This window comes from Adiantum capillus-veneris, chromosome 1 (assembly GCF_014529385.1).
Source record: "Adiantum capillus-veneris isolate H3 chromosome 1, ASM1452938v2, whole genome shotgun sequence".
In the NCBI taxonomy this organism is placed as follows: Eukaryota; Viridiplantae; Streptophyta; class Polypodiopsida; order Polypodiales; family Pteridaceae; genus Adiantum; species Adiantum capillus-veneris.
In genome coordinates this window covers 92,533,176-92,550,598 of record NC_140931.1, presented here as the reverse complement: position 1 = coordinate 92,550,598, position 17,423 = coordinate 92,533,176, and positions in this window count along the sequence as shown.

Genomic DNA, 17,423 nt, shown 5'->3' with positions numbered 1-17,423 from the left:
TTTTTGCTCTCGTTCCCTGCGTGCTTTCATCCTAGTCTTTCTAGATTTCCAACTATTTCGTTTGCTCTTGGTTTTCTAACTAGGTGCGTCTGTCTATGAACTCGTGTCACTTTCCGTGTTCTTTGTCTCTGGATTCTCACCAACTTTCTTTTGAGCTTGTGCTCTCGTAACCACTTGAACTGGTACGACATTTTCATTTTCTGAGCTACTAGGTAGCTGAACAATCCCTAATACATTTGTCGTGATTTTCCTGATTTGGTTTGGGTTTTTCAGGCAATCGGGGATCAAGTGAGTGATGCCACACTCAAGACAATAGGAATTTACTTCAGTGATCTCCGTATGAGGACATTGTTTGACCAAGTGGTTGTCACGACTTTTGTGCCAATCTGTCTCTGGTTGAGGAGATTCTTTTAGCATTTCCTCTTGGCTATAAGCAAGCTTTGACCTAGATAAGCCGCTATTTGCAATGAATCGAAATGTCCTTTCGTCCATTTCATACCTTCTTTCTTTCGACTGAATGTTGGAATTAGGGTTGCAGAGAAACAACAACAGCTTGGAGAAGACGAAGGAAGCTCAAGGCACACAATAGAGAGTGTTTTACTTAGTGTGCAATGGAAAGATAGATAGCCCTAGAGTGATGGGCGTATATACAATGCACGGGGGAAAAAACCTCCTAAAGAGGGAAAAAATGCCCCGGCGGTCCTAGTGTGTTCACACACATCACTACCACATGTATATGGTAACAAATCCCCTCAGGAGTGATGCGGTGAACGAGAGCTGGCACATGAGTAAAGGGAAGTGCCATGCCTTGAGGACAGGATCAGTCCACAAAGGGGAGTAAGCCCAAAGCTTTGTGGAAAGCTTCAAGCTTCTCACGAGACAATGCCTTTGTGAAAAGATCTGCAAGGTTGTCCTGTGTTGGCACATAAGCCAAGGTGATCTCTCCTGTTGAGAGCCTCTCCCTGACATAGTGGTAATGCACCTCAATGTGCTTTGTGCGAGTATGAAAAATTGGGTTCCTCGCAACTGCCAATGCGCTCTGACTGTCAGTGTAGATAGTGTTGGCAGTGTCCTGTCCAACACCCAAATCAGCCATAAGGCGTCTGAGCCATACACACTCAACCGTAGTTGTGAAGACTGCTACAGTAGGTTGTTTCTTGCTCAACCATGATATACATGAGCTACCAAGCATGAAACAAAAACCACTTGTGGACACTTGCATGTCAAAACAACCAGCCCAATCTGAGTCTGAAAAAGCATGTAAGTCTGGCAGCAATGATCCCCCCTTGGGATAAAAAAAGCCAAGATGTAAAGTGTCACTAAGGTAGCGGAAAATCCTCTTGACAGCCTGCCAATGCTTAGACCCTGGGCTATGCATAAATCTGCTGACTTGTGAGACTGCAAACTGAATATCCGGCCTCGTGTTGCATACATAAATGAGGCAGTCAACAGCAGTTTGGTAAAGAGTGACATCAGCAGGATCACCAGCATCATGTACACTCAACTTCAAACATGTTTCCATGGGAGTGGCAATAGGTTTTCAATCCTCAAGTCCAAACTTACATAGCAATGTCTCTATGTAACTTTTCTGACACAAGGCAATACCACCATCACACTGCTTAAACTGTATACCCAAATAATGATGCAACAACCCCACATATTTCATCTTGAAAGTAGCATTCAAATCAGCTTTAAATTCAGCAATATGTCTCTCATTTGGTCCAGTGATCAGCAAATCATCAACATAAAGAACCACAATGAAAAGTACATCACCCTCACGCTTTACATACAATGTGCTTTCTGTTGGACTGTTACAAAAGCCTTGTTTGACCAAATGAGTGTCAGCTTTCTCATACTAAGCATGAGGAGATTGCTTCAACCCATACAAAGCCTTCTTACATCTGCACACTTTGTCCTCTTGTCCTTTTATGACAAAACCGCAAGGCTGCGTTACATAAACTTCCTCAAATATGTCACCATTCAAGAAAGCAGTAACAATGTCTGATTGATGTACATCCCAACCAAAATGAGCTGCCAATGCACATAGAAAACGCACAGTAGTCATACAACAAGTGGGAGAAAAAGTCTCTTCATAATCTATGCCTTTTTGTTGTGCATAACCCTTTGCAACAAGTCGAGCCTTATGGCGATCAATCTCACCATCCGGCTTGCGTTTCAACTTGTAAACCCACTTCGTACCAATGGCCTTTTTGCCAGGAGTCAAATCACATAAAGTCCATGTGTCATTCTCTATAAGTGCATCATATTCTGATTGCATGGCAACCATCCAATTTTTTGAATTCTGTGCTTCATCAAAAGACAGAGGCTCCTCAACATCATGTAAACTAGACATAGGCAAAGCATAACAATCTGATGCATAAGATGCATGGCGAGAGCCTGAACGAGTATGACTAGACAAAGGTGCATCCAATTTACTGTCACGCAAAGTGTGCACCAGCCATTTTGGCATACCTCTAGCCTGCTCATTTTCAGCCATTTCCTCATCAAGTACATCATGTACAGCTGCATCAGTAATAGGCTGATCTAAAACATTTTCAGAAACCCCCATAGGCTGTACATTTGCCTCATTGGAACTTACATTCGTATTTTCACCACTGAAAAGAGGCAACAAAGTGTCATAAATGTCTTGTGAGCTTACATTACTGTCTCTAGTACATGACAGCAAGGGCTGAACAGAATCTTCCACAAACACTACATCCCGAGAAACCAGAATACGTTTTTTTTGCGGATGATACAACCTGTAACCTTTGCTTTCAGCACTATAACCAACAAAAATACATTTGACAGCCTTATCATCCAATTTTCTGCGCTGCCCTTGTGGCACCAAAGCATATGCCAAACAGCCAAAAACACACATATGCTCAATAGAAGGTTTTCTATCATGCCATGCTTCATATGGAGTAATAGACTGCAAAGCTTTTGTAGGACACCTGTTAAGTACATAAGTGGCACACATAATGGCCTCAAGGCAAAAAGAATGCGGCAAAGCTTGACTTTTGACCATACATCGTGCCATTTCCGACAGTGACCTGTTTTTCCTCTAAGCAACACCATTTTTCTGAGGTGTATAAGGCAATGTACATTGGTGTTTTATCCCACGACTAGCCAGAAATGCATTAAATTCATGAGACATATACTCCCCCCCTCGATCGGAAGGAGGGTGCCCATAGTACATTTCGAGGCATTTTCAGCCATAGCCAGAAATTGTTTGAAGCACATAAAAACTTCAGACTTCGCTTTAAGCGGAAATACCCATGCATGCCTGGAGTAATCATCAATGAAAGTCACGAAGTACAGGTAATTGCCCAAGGACGGAGTTTGCATGGGCCCACAAACATCACTATGCACAAGCTGCAACCTGCATGTGGCCCGAACTGAACCATCCTTTGGAAATTTAGAACGCTGCATCTTACCCAAAATACAGCCTTCACAAACATGTTTGACAGGTGCTTCAAGAGGTGGCAAAGAAGCAACCATATCAGATTTCTGCAAATGCAACAAACTAGCAAAATTCAAATGACCAAAACGTGCATGCCAAAGTTTTGCGTCTGAAATAGCCCTTGAATCTGCAACAGCATTTGCAAAATTTTGTCCACACTTTTCATACAAAGTGAGCTTATACAGCCCACGGCACAAAAGCCCAGATGCAACAATTTCATCACCAAAAGTGAGATCATGAACTGTACATCTGTCATCCACAAATTTGACTACAAGTCCAAGCCTAGCAAGTGCGGATACAGACAAGAGATTCCTCTTGATCCCAGGTACATAAAGTGCATCAACAAGTGTGAAGGAACTTCCATTAGCAGTAGTGAGCACAATCTTTCCAACTCCCTGAACTGGATAAGAGGCGTTGTTGGCACAAGTGACTGAATTCCCATGAGGGAGAGACTCAAGAGAGGTAAATAATTCACGATGTGAGGTAACGTGCTTTGTAGCACCACTGTCGAAATACCACACATGTGAATCTGCAACAACTGAAAAGCATGCATCATGGACAGCAGGATTGTAAGTGCACTCTGCGCTAAAAGCCCATTCTGCATCAACATCAGCAACACAGTCTCCTTTCACAGAAGACTCAACAATGGCTGCATTTGTAGTGGAACCAGCATTTGCAATGGAACCACCCTCTTTCTTCTTAGCCTCTTTGGCCTTCAACTTAGGACACGACTTGATCAAGTGATCATTGGCTTTACAATAATGGCAACGCATCTTCTTTTTGCCCTTATCACCAGAATTTCCAGACGAAGTACTGCCAGCAGAAGCATTAGGAATAGAATTTTTTCCACTCGCAGCAGAACCATAAGAAGTGGTTGCATTACTGTTACCACCCTTTCTTTGAGAAGCAATAAAAGCCTGTTCAATTGCACGCTGCCTAGTCCTGTTTTTTCTAGAAAGTGACTCTTGCAACAGTAATGTGCATAATGCATCAAACTTGACAACTTCAGGATTTCCTTGGGTCATCATTCTCCAAGTACTAGCAAAAGTCTGGTAGGAATCTGGTAAGGCATCAAGAACAGTCTGCACAAGGGAACTGTCTGAAATGACTTCACCTGCAGAAATAAGCTACTCATTGATATCCTTGACACTAGCAAGGAAAGTGTCCATATCATCTTCCTCATGCATAATCTTTGACTCCAGCTCTTTACGGAGCAAAGCAATTTTAGCCTCATTGCGGCTTGCATAAAGACCTGCTAGAATATCCCAAGCCTGTTTTGCAGATTTTGCTGAACGGATGTGAGGAACAATGGTGCGCTTCACAAACAACGCAATCAATGCATGAGCCTGCGCATCCTTAACATCCCAACGAGCTTGTTCTACCGTAGGCAAAACAACTCTAACAGCTGCAATCCTTGCAGCAAGACCTGCAACATCCTCAACATCGCCTACATCCTCAGAACCAGGACGTACATCAATGCCCTGCACAATGTTCCAGGCACCCTTTGACACAAGAACATGTTGCATCATATAAGGCCACATAGGGTAGTTGTCCCCATCCAACCTGTCCTCAGCAGCAAACATCTTGAACACATCTGTGTTGTTGTTGTCAGCCATGGTAAATGTTGCACCTGATGTGAAAACTGCCCGAAAATAGGAGAAACGGAGTGAGAACAACCTGTGCTATATAGCACAAACCGTAGAAGACTATAAGGCACCTGTTATGCAAAAAACGGCACTGATAGAAATTTTGCACAAAATGACGAAATAGCCTGTGCAGTACTACTTGTAGTGGAAACGGAGGCCGATATGAGCCCAAATCAAAATTCTGAGCAGACCAAGCTCTTTGAGCTCCCCCAAAATTTCTTCCGACCTGCGAACGCTTGCCAAAGCTCACTGAAATCGGAGAAAGTGAGCAGGCGTGTGCTGGAGCAACTAGCGACTAAGCCCGGGAGGACGTGACCTGCTCTGATACCAATTGTTGGAATTAGGGTTGCAGAGAAACACGCACAACTTGGATAAGACGAAGGAAGCTCAAGGCACACAATAGAGAGTGTTTTACTTAGTGTGCAATGGAAAGATAGATAGCCCTAGAGTGATGGGCGTATATACAATGCACGGGGGAAAAAACCTCCTAAAGAGGGAAAAAATGCCCCGGCGGTTCTAGTGTGGTAGTGATGTGTTCACACACATCACTACAACATGTATATGGTAACACTGAAACCCAAGAGGTGGAGGTTGTACTGGCCTCACCACTCCATGTGTTTCTCTCACATTTTGTTGCTCCGAAGGGTAGTACTCACTTTGGTTGCTATACCACATTGTAGCTGGTACTGGTGTTGGTTTATTTGATGCTTCCATCATTGGCATGTATCTCATGTCTACCGGCATTCTAGCACCTGGCAGCATAGGTTGTTTTCCTAAGACAATATGTGGCCTTAAAACTCCTACTAGTCCTGGCGCATTCCCCGTAATGTATCTAGGTGGAGTAGGTGCTTCTGGAACAGGTTGTACATACCTCTCCCTAGCATTTTTCATACTATAACAGCACTCTTCCCCCGTATGGTTCGTCCATTTTCTCTCAATTTCACACCACTTTGGCTCTTCCGAATCAGACCTTACAAGAGGAATCAACCTCTTGACCAAGTCGTCGATAAGCTTTTCTTGATCAATAGGTGTCGTTGGCTTGGCAATGGACTCACTTATCTGTGAAACACTGTGCTGAGAGGATGTGTCATCTCCTTGACTCTTTAAGTCCTTTTCTTTGTATGCCTCACAATTATCCACTAGATATAGAGATTCTTTGATCAACTCGTTTAGCGTCATTCTCCTTATCATATGCAGATCCTTCTGAAGGCCCGCATGTCTCATTCCCTGGATAAAGATCAGCATTAGTCGTGCTTGCGTAGGTAATTCCACTCTCGGACAGAGCTTAACATATCTCTTGAGCCGTAATGATGCTTTGCGTATTGATTCATCCTCTTTCTGTTTGAATCTATGGATTTGCGAGACCGTGTTGTGAGCAATGCCTTTTGGTGAGAATTCTTCAATAAACTCCTCAAACAGCTCATCTAGGGTCTCAAAATCCCATTTTTCCACCGAGTCGAACCATGTAGCTGCATCATCTTCTAGAGTCAATCCAAATCCCGCATACTGTGTTGTAAAATCTGAAACTTCCTCTGCTCTAATAACTCTTCTAAAAGCCGTTACGTGATCTCTCGAATCTTTATCTCCGGAGTATTTTCTATTTACCCATTTCTAGACTTGGGATGGTCTAACTTGTCGATTGTCTACAAGTTTAACCAGAGACTCTCCCAATCCTTCTCTCGTTATCGCTCTTGAAGGGAATCCTGGTGGCTCTCTTCTTGGAATTCCTATAGGAATTCTCGTGTGTGGTGGAGGCATTTGTGGTCCTTCATTGACCAAATATCCACCTCTTTCTAGTACAGTCTGTGGATTTGTGCTTTCTACAATGCTGTATTCTCGTCCATACTTGTCGACAACTATAGATCTCCATTGACAGTCGACTCCGTATGTGTAGACATATAAGAGCTTGTAATCCGTTATCTCTTCTAGGCATGGATCTGAGCACCTATAAAGATTGACCTCATTGTCGTCAATGTATCTATATAGTCCTTCACTCTCATGACCAATCATCCAAACTCTCTCAACAAGATGGATCTTTATCAATTGCAAGTTTGGAAGATCCATTGTGGGAGGATATTCCTCTATCGTCGGGATCTCCAAGCTTGTGTAAGCTGCATTTGAATCTAGGGTAGACATGATTTATGGGCTTAAGAGTTTTTTCTTGGTTCAAGTAGACTTAGTCCACTGTGTTCAAGTTCTTTGGTTAGGGAAAAGTCGAAACTATGTCCAAAACCGCAACCGTTTCGTCACAATTCTCGCAAATTGTCGCTTTTAGACACCCCTAACTTGCAGATGTATTTTGAGGCCTCAAACGACGTTTTTTTCAAAGTTGACCTAAATGGTTGTCGTTGGCATGCATTTAGTTCAAGTTTTGCTCTAAGATCTGTAGAGCCGCTTTCAGGCTACGTTTTGATATAAAAACTTTTCCGATCGAATACTGTTTGTGAAAGTTATGGCCAAAACAGTGAAATGCAGTTTAGACTGGTCAAAATGAGTCCAAATTCAATTTTAAAAGAAGATTTGGGATCTCTGTGACACTGTGAACACTTCTGTATGGTCAAAAGTAGAGTTGGACCCTAAAACTGGCCTATAGACATCCTACACGTAGGATGTCTATATACTCAAAATTTAACAAAATTTGGTCCAAAGACTCCCCTTAAGTCCAACAACACAATGTATGCTCAGAATTTCATTTGGACCTAAAAATGGCCTTGAGACATCCTACGCGTCGGATGTCTTTTTGCTCAGAATGACTTGAAATTTTCACCCCGGCTTCTCCTTGATGTGTTGATCACAGTGGTGTGCTCATAGGTTGGTTTGAAGTCCTAAATCAAGCTAGAGACATCCTACGCGTAGGATGTCTAACTGCTCAAATTTTGTCCAAACTTGATCCCAAGATTCTCCTAGTGCTCAACAACCCAATGGTATACTCAAAATTGAATTTGGATGCCAATAGGTCAAGATTTAGGCTGCAAGAGCTTCTAGTGCACTCCAAGAGTAGGATGTCAGACAATTCTTGTCTTTGCTTGGTAAATAGGCCAAACAAGGTCCAAATTCACTTTTGAAAAAAGTACTGGAATCCTTGAGACACTTAGAACCTCCCTATATGGCCAAAGTAGAATTTTGACCACTTTATGACCCTGGAGACATCCTACGCGTAGGATGTCTTTTTGCTATGTTTCAGCTCAAACTTGCACTGTAGTTTTCCCTTGATGTGCTAAACTCACATCTATTTTTACTTTTTGATTCTGACACCTATAGGTTGGTCAAATGATCAAGAATCTGTTCCAAAAGCCTGATGTCTGTTCTGATGAATTCCTAAGTCAAATCAACTCCAAATTGGACCAAATTTGCCTAGGAGTCTTATCTAAGGCTATATGACAGCATGGTATGGTCACAATAGAATTTTGGTTTCAGAATTATGCAGTAGACATCCTACGCGTAGGATGTCTTTTTGCTCAGAATGAACCCAAACTTGGACCAAAGATTCTCCTAGTCTTCAGCAACCCACTGGTATGCTCAGAGGTTGATTTGGAGTGCTAAATCATGGTGAAGACATCCTACGCGTAGGATGTCTAAGTGCTTAGAATTGCCCCAAACTTGAGCCACATCTTCCCCTTGATGTCAACAACCCAATGCTATGCTTAGATTTTAATTTGGATGTCAAAAGACCCCAAAACTAGCTATTCTAGCCTTTTTCAATCAAAAATGCTAAAGTCTGTTCAATCTTCACTTTCACTGACCCAAATGAGATGAAATTTATCACATGCACTCAATACAACATTTAGAACATGCCTATGGAGTCATCCTATGGTTTGGTCTCAAAATTAGGCCTTGGACACAATTTGGGTAGGATGTCTGGCAATTCTCATCTTTTGGCTTTAATCTATCAAAATTTGGTCAAATTTCCACTTTCCAAGTGAAAATAGGGTAAAACCTACCTTCTGAACACACTGGTCAACTCAAAATTTCAAAATTTCCACCAGATCACCCTGTAGATATCCTACGTGTAGGATGTCTACTGCTGATTTTTTGAGACTGAAGTGTCCCTGATGCTTCCTTATGCTCTCAGCAAGTGCAAGTATGCTTCACAATTGCAAAAACATGCAAAAATCACTCAATTAAGCCTTTGCTGAAATTTTACGTTTTTTGACTCCGCCTTTTGGCTTTTGGTCAACAAAAATAGGGAAAAACACCCAAGTCAATATGTTACTAGGGTAAAACCTACCCTCTAAACCCACTGGTGCAGTCAGAATTTTCAAATTTGGTCTCCAGAACCCCCTTGAGACATCCTACGCATAGGATGTCTATGTTTACAGAATTGCAGGTTTTCTTCACAGAACCCTAGCAAATGCTCGTTTATATGCACAGCATCAGTCAGTCATACAAAAATATCCACAAAAGCTTGTTTAATGCATTTTTATCCTCAAAAGCACACTTTTCCGTGATTTCAAATGCAATCAAGCACTTTAGCAAATAATTCAGTGATGAATAGCTCTAGATCAGAATCGGATCACTTACCTAAAGCTACTCCTACAAATCATATGGGGTTTTGCATCTATGAGTAGAGAAACGCTTCACTGCCACACACGGACTAGTAAATGCTTTTATCACCTCACAAATCACTCGACCACAAACAACTACTCTAATCCACAGATCCTACCTAAACCTATCTAGTCGCAGACCCTCGGCAAGACACACGCTTCCTGGCTATCCACTTGATCGCGGAATATCCTCTTCCGGATCCACTTAAGAAAAACGCTTTCTTTAGCCGAAACTAAATCAAGCAACATCACACGACTGTTAGTAGGAAACCTACTTAGGTCCTTGTGTCCCCGGCAACGGCGCCAATGTTGCGGGAGCGACTCACACACCCATGAAGTGCATGCAAACACTACCTAGATCAACATAATGTCAATCGAGGACATAGATGACACGATAGGCACACAGAGGAAATCTCTTTAGCTTGTCAGGCTGAGACCATCCTACACATACAACACTCTAGAAGGCCAACTATACCACAATCAAGAACCTCACTGCTCTCAACTACACCACCTAGCCACATACACACATACGGAAGGTAACTCACCTAATCATGCCAGATTCGTACGAAACTTAAGGAACACCATCCCCTCACTAGGATACACCTATCCCTACGCTTCTACACTCAAAACCCTCACTCTAAACCCGTCTGCGGAAAACGCGTAGGATGACAGAGTAGAATTTTGAAAGTGTTCGAAATTGAAATTTATGAGTACATATGCGTAGCTCATGTCGCCACGATTCTATAGACTACTAGCACGCAGAAAACAAACATCGTTTGATACACTTACGGCCACAAATAGCTCGTAGATGCGTCAACGTGTGCGCTTCGTCTCGCGTGGAATGCTTGGCGTTGTCGTGTAGCTCTCCTCGAGCCTACAGAAATGGTGCAGTTGGATCTCCAATGTGTTGAGCGAGCCGAGCGTAACGAGAGGATAAAGCTCACGCTCACTCTCTTTCTCTCTCACACACAGTAGACGGCAGTGCTAAAGTTTTGATTATGATTAAAGTCTCCTTTTACAAAATGACCTAGGTACCTTATATACTAAGGCTACCTTAGGTTTAACCAAAAATGGGGTTGAAAGGGTCAAATGGCTTTGTATTTACAATTTGGAAGTGCCATTGCACCCCGGCTTCTGAAACTAGAATAACTACTCATTACAAATGACATTTATAGCCATAATCCGCAGCATTTCATAACTCGCAAAAGATAAGACTTTGGTACGAAACTTGAGTTATGTTGTGTTGTTGACCCAACGGTCAACAATGACGAACTTTATGTCCTTCACATCCATGAACCGGTCTAGTAAATCTGCCAATTTTGAATATTTATCATTCTCAGAAATAACTTCTACAATCTGTAGAATTGAACGATTGACCAATGAAAACTTTGTAAGGATTCTGTATAATTTTTTTGGCTAACCTTCAACTTCTTTAGGCCAAGTGGCACTCCAATGCAAAGTCTGTCTGTCATGCAGAATCTGAGAGATATTTTTGGTTTTTGCCTTGAGTTTCAAAACCTATGCCTAGCATTTGATCTGCATCATCAAGGACAATATATGTAACCTTGCGAAGTTTGGTTTGTTTACCATTTGTATTTGCTCTTCTTTGTTGGTGACTCATTTGTTCCTGCATCAAGGGGATCAAAGTTGCATTTACCACTGTTAGCTTTTGTGTGATGTGTAAATCCTTATACTACTTCAAATTGATACATGACTTAATTAAAGCCTAAAAAACCCCAATTAATTTCCCAAGTTAGTAACTTGCTTCAAAAGGGCTTTATCCAACATCAATCACGATAGATGACCATCTATGAGCTATCATGGTCCATTTATCCCCAAAATTCATATACATGATGTACAGGGTATGTAGATGGCTTTCATGGCTCAGATTTGAAAAGTTGCATCTGTGACTAGCTAGGGGTTTTCTCTTTTCTTTTTTTATTTTTATTTTAACCCTTACTTTTTATTCTCTATTTGTAGCCTCCTGACAAAGTTTGGCTTGATTTGGACTTGTATTTGGCACTTTTTGGATTTCAGTCTTGAAAATGACTGATGGGCATCTCTGACACCTTTTGGCTACCAAACACATTTAGAACCAATAATGATAACTAGGATTTGTCTTAATCTCTGGTTGCTCTTGTAGACATTCATTGCAAATGATGACTGATCTGTCATTTCTGCCCCTTTTGTGCTTGTCAGTATTGTTAGTCCCTTTTTTTAATTAGGCTTCATTAAGTCACATACAAGATAGAAGATTTACAATAAAAAGATATACTCCCTGTATATGGCCTTATAGTCGCATGAAGTGTCTTCATGGAAACTTTATACTTGATGGGTGATTCCATTTAGTTGCATCACCAACTTCCTTTGTCCTTGTAGTCCATCCCGGATTTTTATGACCATTCTCAGTCATGTTTGGCCTCATGTTGTTGTGATCAGCATTCTTTTCTTACCTATGACCTTCTAGCCTTGTGCAAATGACTTTTGAGGCATACCTTGTGAAGTTTTGCCATTTTCCTATACCTTCTTCTCTTTGTACTGCTCAACATCGCTTTAGTCTGTTTGTCACCTGGATTATGGATTTTTATTTATGTATTTATTTTGTGGAAAATAGCAAAAATAACGAAAGAAAACCGAAAATCAACTCAACCAAAAAAGTAAAACCAGTCTAATAGAATCCTAAACGCTATGTACATTGTGCACATGTCCCTAGGGGCTCATATATGGCTTTTGTCCCTGTACTCCTCTTATAATGGTATTATGAGAATATATACTCTGAATTTTGTCAAAACATCATCACAATCAAATGCAAAAATTCAATACAACTCGCAAAACATTGCTCTAATATTCATAATATTAGGTCCGCATTTAGAATGCCTCCCCCCTCCCCACCCCCCTCCCTCGTATTTGGTCCTCCTTAACGATGGGGTATCACCAAGGGTATGTGTTGTGCTTGGGAAATAAAAAAATGTGTCTATGTAGGCTTGTAATGTAGCCCTATTATGCATACACAATCAATTCGTGGAAAAGATTTATGATGTGCAAGATGTGGGTATAAGCAATTTGCTTATTCGGCATTTGTTGGCCAGGCTTCCTATTCTAAGCATTTATGATGTTTGAAGCTCCTGTGCCGTTTGATGCTTCTTTGGAAGTATAGCCCTGTGGTTTGTTGTTGTATTTGGCATTGTTTCACTGTATTGGGTTTTGGCTTGAAGTGAGCTCTCTTCTAACTGTACTGTAGCTGTAGGAGGCGGTGCAATGACAGTAGTTTTATTGGTTTCATTTGGGACACACTTCTTTGTGATGGATGGTTGTTTCATTGATGATGCTCATTTGGGAACCCATACTTTTCCTTGCTTCGTTTGTATTTGAAAAGACTTCTTTGGGATCCACCTTGTCTTTGTGTGAGTCTTCAGCGGTTTTTGCTTCAGCTCTTGTATGCTTGGTAGAGGACGAGATTCAGACTTTAGGAGTTGACAATTTAACCGTTTCGAAATCCAAATGAACTCCTGACCTCTTTGTGCTTGAGTCAACTTCTTTGGAACCCAAATCCGATTTGCGAATCTTGTGGCATTGGGATTTTCTTAGACGTACTTGCAGACTTCAACTGTTTTTCTTTTGGTGTTGGATCTTGTCTTCAGTCACTCCCTTAATGGGGAAATTGAGGCTCTATGTTGAAAGCTATGTGGACAAAGAGGACTTCTTTATCTCTCCTCTCAAGCACAAGGATGTAATCCTAGGGGCACCATGGTTTGATCGCATGGATGCCAATGTTAAATTCTCTGAAAGGAAAATCTACTTTAGTTCAACGAAAAAGATATGTACATAAATACCAAGGAGTTGGGTAACACCATACCCATTGAACATACGCAAGCTTTCAACAAGTCAATAAAGAGCTCTATTTCCATGTACATGATTTTTGTTAAAGATTCTCAAAATGAACCTAATGCTTTAACAAAAGAAAATATAAACAATCACAGAGAATTAGAGTTATCCAATTTTCTCAAGGGATTTCAAGATGTCTTTATTGACGACATCCCTTGTGAACTACCCCCTAAACTAGGAAATGATGACCATGCAATTAAACTTCTTCCAAGAAGTTCACCACCTAGCAAACCTCGTTATAGAGTTTCTCAAGCTCAACAAGAGGAGATCATGCGGCAAGTGCATGAGTTAGTTGAGAAGGGCATGGTTAGGCCTAGCTCATCTCTCAACAAGAGGAGATTATGCGGCAAGTGCATGAGTTAGTTGAGAAGGGCATGGTTAGGCCTAGCTCATCTCTCAACAAGAGGAGATTATTCGGCAAGTGCATGAGTTAGTTGAGAAGGGCATGGTTAGGCCTAGCTCATCTGCATTTTGTTCACCCGTGCTATTAGTGCAAAAGAAAGACGGCACATATCGCATGTGTGTTGACTATAGAGCACTAAATAGGATCACTATCAAAAATAGGTTTCCCGTTCCACGGGTAGAAGACCTATTTGATAAGCTACAAGGGTCGGCCTACTTTAGTAGAATTGACCTAAAAAGTGGCTCCCATCAAATAAGGATAGTTGATCAAGACATTGTAAAGACCACATTTCACACTACGTTTGGTCTTTACAAATATATAGTCATGCCTTTTGGATTTACCAATGCACCAGCCACATTCAACCGCTTGATGGAGAAGCTATTCAGGACTCACCAAACCTTTACTGGAGTGTTCTTTGATGATATCATCATCTACTCTAATTCACTAGAAGAACACAAGCAACACCTCCAGGTAACATTTCAAGTCTTAAGCGAGAATAAACTTTATGTTAATTGAAAGAAAAGTGAGTTTTTCTTACAAGAGATTCAGTATTTAGGTCACATTATCTCTCAAGATGGCATCCAAATGGATCCATCCAAGTTGGAGGTAATAAAAGGATGGCCTAAACCAAGGAATCTTCATGAACTAAGAAGCTTTATAGGTATGTATGCATACTATAGACGCTTCATAGAAAAGTTCTAACTAATAGCAGGACCATTACATGACCTATGAAAGAAGAACGTTAGGTATACATGGTCTGCAAAGGAGAACAATGCTTTCAAAAAGCTTAAAGAAAAGCTTATCTCTCAACATGTGCTTACACTGCCGGATCTCTCAAAGCCATTTGAGGTCCAATGTGATGCTTGTGGTGATTTCCTTGGAGTTGTTTTTCTCCAAGAAGGGCACGCCATAGCCTATGAAAGTCGAAGGCTCGACCATGTTGAGCAAGCTCTAGGAATATATGAAAAGGAACTCCTCACAGTTCTACATGCCTTAGACTCATGGAAGCACTACTTATTGGGGACTCCTGTCATTCTGCGAATGAATCACCAAAGCCTTAAGTACTTCATGACGCAGACCAAGCTCTCCAACAAATGAGGTGTGAAAATTTTGTTTTTCAATTTCATTTTCATATTGCTCACATTGTTGGCAAGCATAATCAAGTGGCCAATGCACTCTCAAGACAGCCAAGAGTGAATGCGGTTTCCATAGCAACTCACAACGATCTATCTTCTATGATACATGAGTATGCTATTGATCCCAATTTTAAACATGTGATTTCAGCCCTTGCGGTAGGGAAGAAAGAGGAACCATTTACTTTACAAGGGGTTGTCTTCTCTATGGCAATAGACTATGCATTACTAACTCACTACGTGAGAAAGTAATGTATGAATCTCATGCTCCTCCTTATGCGGGGCATAGAGGGATTCAGTCTACCCTAAAAGGGATTGAAACATATTTCTATTGGCCTACCATGAAAGCAAACACACAAGAGTATGTTGCTAAATGTGTGGTATGCCAAAAGACAAAGTTTGATAGAGGGAAGCAACCTGGATTTCTTCAACCTTTGCCAATCCCTAATTCACCATGGGAGAGCATATCCATGGATTTTATCTTTGGAGTGCCTAAGTCTATCCATGGGAATACAAGAATATGGACGACAGTAGACAGGTTTAGTAAACAAGCTCATTTTATACCTATCAAAAAGACTATCAAAGCCCATCAATTGGCAACCCTCTTCATTTCACAAGTCTTCAAGTACCATCGCTTGCCAATGTCCATAGTGTTGGATAGAGATCCTAGAATGACAAGTAATTTTTGAAAGGGTCTCTTTGAGAATTTAGGGACAAGGCTAAATTTCTCTTCGGCCTATCACCCACAAACCGATGGCCAAAGTGAAATAGCTAACCTAACACTTCTTGATCTACTAAAAGTCTATGTAACAGAAGTAGATCAAAGGTCCCAATGGGAGAAGTACTTACCCTTAGTGGAGTATGCCTACAATAACACTGTACATACTTCCATGGAAAAAGCACCTTTCGAGGTAATTGAGGGAAGATTAAAAAGTCCCCTGCTACTTAAACTACACGGGAAGATCTTTGCTGCAGATGAGTATAGCTGTGATCTACAAGAATCTTTCCAAAAGATTAAGGATGCTATCTCTATTTCACAACAAAGGCAAAAGGCTGCTGTTGATAAGCACAGAAGAGCCCAAGCCTTTAAAGAAACTGATTGGGTCTTACTTAAATTTCCCAAGGCTAGATTAAGGCACACCACGGGCAAGAATCCTATGGGACACCAAAAGTACTATGCTAAGTTAGAAAAAAGGTACTATGGTCCCTTCTAGATTCTTAGAGCAATCAATGAGATGGCCTATCAACTCAAGTTTCCTAGCCATTGGCTCATACCCAATGCTTCCCATGTGATCCTACTAAAGCCTTACAAAGGAGAGCCACCTCAAGAACCAATTATTGAAGACCCAATGGAAATTGAGGACCAAGAAGAGGTGCTGCAACCCGAGTCCATTCTCCGACATGAAGACGAGGTATTAAGAGGCGGTAAGATTATCCGACGGTATCTTATTAAGCCTAAAAATTATCCTTTTGAAGATGCTAGATGGATGCAAGGCATACAATCAAAGGATAACCTAAACCTTGTCAATGCTTACAATGCTTTCCTAGAGTAAGCAAATGAACAAATTTTTTGTCTTATAAGACTCTCTTTTTCTATATTGTGCACAAATGTTAAGTAGTATGCATACTTAGAATCAAGTTTGCGGAAACGACGTCTCCCAAACACCAAGTAGAGCTTGTCACTCTACTATGGAATATTGATAGGACTAATGTGCAGACATGCTTGCGGCAGCTTAGGCTCTCAAGTGCCAAATGGATTAGTCATCCATTCTGGAATCATGTTGTAGGGTAAGATAGGGATCCTCTACCCGCTAGAAAAAGGACTAATGAATAGGCTTTATCTTCTCTACCCCATAGTCGAGGATGACGATGATTTAAATAGAGAGGTAATTTCATAATAACTAATATCTAATTCTCCTAAATGATTCTCTCATGTTAAACTGATCATTTAATATGGGGAAGTGCCAGGGGAGAAAAAGCTAGAATATTGGTTAAGCTGGCAAACCGGCCACAGTAGGGCTCCAAAGGAGGAAAAAATAGGGATCGAAAGGGGGCGCCATCTGCAAAAGAGCAATGTGCAACAATGGGCTTTAAAGACCCTAAGGTTCAACCCATTACGACTTCCAAAATGCTAAGGTTCCAAAATTCAAAGGTTGTCTCCAATGGTCAAGCTTAGTAAAATTGGATGCTTAGTGAGTGTGCCAAAAAAGTCTTCAAGGCTCCTACATAGGAGGGGGCAAGCCCTGTAAGTACGGGATGAGAGAAAAACACACACACACACACTCTCACAAGCTTCCTTTACACAAAGGGAATGAGGGACACATGTCAGCTCCCTAGGTCAATTGCTCACAA